At 36.7% G+C, this 1,747-nt stretch overlaps 1 pseudogene; it reads left to right on the forward strand.

The window, feature by feature from the left end:
* The first annotated feature begins 343 nt into the window (after positions 1-343).
* On the forward strand, positions 344-1,154 carry LOC105734628 (WD repeat-containing protein 43-like; annotated as a pseudogene).
* The last annotated feature ends 593 nt before the right edge of the window (positions 1,155-1,747 follow it).

The raw sequence follows: 1,747 nt of genomic DNA on the forward strand, positions 1-1,747 counted from the left end.
TACATCATCATTTGGAGCTCACTAATAAAAATAGGAAGACATTTTACAAATTGTTTTGGGACCATAACAGTCTTTATGCCCTTTAATAATAATATCTTGTTTCCTCCTGCAGATATGAGGGTGATATCAAGGGATAGTTATAGTGGGGCAAGCTTTTCTGAGAATAGGCCTTTTCTTCTGTTTTAGAATCAGATGCCAGGTCCTTGCCTTTTCTGAATCTTCATATACAAGGCTTTTTATGCATTAACATTTTCAAACCATGTGCTTCTTGGGGAGTTGTTTTTTTCACTGGAATCTGGAAGCTTGGATTGCAGATGTCTCACCTGTCTCCAGCATTGGCGTTATGGTTAGCACTGAAGAACGCCAGGGAGCAATGGATATAGACACACACGAAAAAGGAAAGGATGACCTCCAGACGAATAGCTTTCCAGTTCTTCTTACCCAAGGCTCAGAAAGTAACGATTTTGAAATGCTAAAAAAAGTACTTCAAACTAGGAATTTAAACCTTATAAAGAAGACTGTATTAAGGATGCCCCTGCATACTGTTATTCCATTGTTGCAAGAGCTTACAAAGAGGCTACAAGGACATCCTAATAGTGCTGTGCTAATGGTTCAGTGGCTAAAATGTGCATTAACAGTTCATGCAGCATACCTGTCCACGTTGCCTGACCTGGTACCCCAGCTGGGGACACTCTACCAGTTAACGGAAAGCAGAGTCAAAATTTTTCAGAACCTTCATGGAAAGCTTATTCTTCTAATTACACAAGTAACAGCATCAGAGAAAACAAAGGAAACAACTTCCCCTGGACCAAAGTCAAAGTTGGTGTATGAAGAAGAATCTTCTGAAGAGGAGTCTGATGATGAAATAGCAGATAAGGATTCTGATGCTAATTGGGATGAAGATGAGGAGGAGAGTGAAAGTGAAAAAGATGAGGATGATGCTGAAGAGGAAGATGAGGATGCCAAAGGAAAAGATGAAGAAAATGGTGAAGACAGAGATAGAGCAAGTGAAAAAGAATTAAATGGGATTCTGACTTAGATCCTGAAAATGAAAGTGAAGAAGAATGAAGACAGCAAAGCAAGCCAGTCAAACTATATAAACTGTGGCTCACCTTGCCCAGAGGTGAGGGTTGCCTCTGTGCCAGGATGCCAAGGACCGCTGTGCATTTCCAAACTCACAGCAGTGGATTCCACGCCATCTTACTGTTCTGAGCGCCTCAGACTTAACTGTGTAAATAAGAGTGTTTCATTCAAATGTTAATAAACTTTACACAGTATTAAAAATAACATGTCAAGTTTTTATGATTTTATGAACTGCTATGTAAGCAATGCTATGTACCAGTAAAGAAACAACTTATGAAAATATTTTTAAAGGGTTGAATGAGATTAAACTTACCAAAAAGTTAACCAAAGAGAGGAAATCAAGCAATAGTGAGTTTGGTTAGTCAGATACTATTCCTACGGTTTTATGTATTGATGCACATTTTTGGAGTGGTATATACCTAGTATTATAAATTTAGATACACACAAAACAACCTTCAGGATAATTTTTTTTTAAAAAGAGAAGCATTAAGGAAAAGTTAGATTGGTGAATTTCATCACATAGGGAAATATATTTACTGGTCTTTTTGTACTCTTTTACAATAAATGAGGTTATATATAAACATTCTTTTTGGTAATAATTTAGGGAAGAGATCCCAACATTGCTTTTTTTTTTTTTTTTTTGACTGAATTAGAAGTCTAATTT

Source organism: Aotus nancymaae, unplaced genomic scaffold (assembly GCF_030222135.1).
Source record: "Aotus nancymaae isolate 86718 unplaced genomic scaffold, 86718_ANA_hifiasm-v0.15.2.pri h1tg000014l, whole genome shotgun sequence".
NCBI lineage: Eukaryota > Metazoa > Chordata > Mammalia > Primates > Aotidae > Aotus > Aotus nancymaae.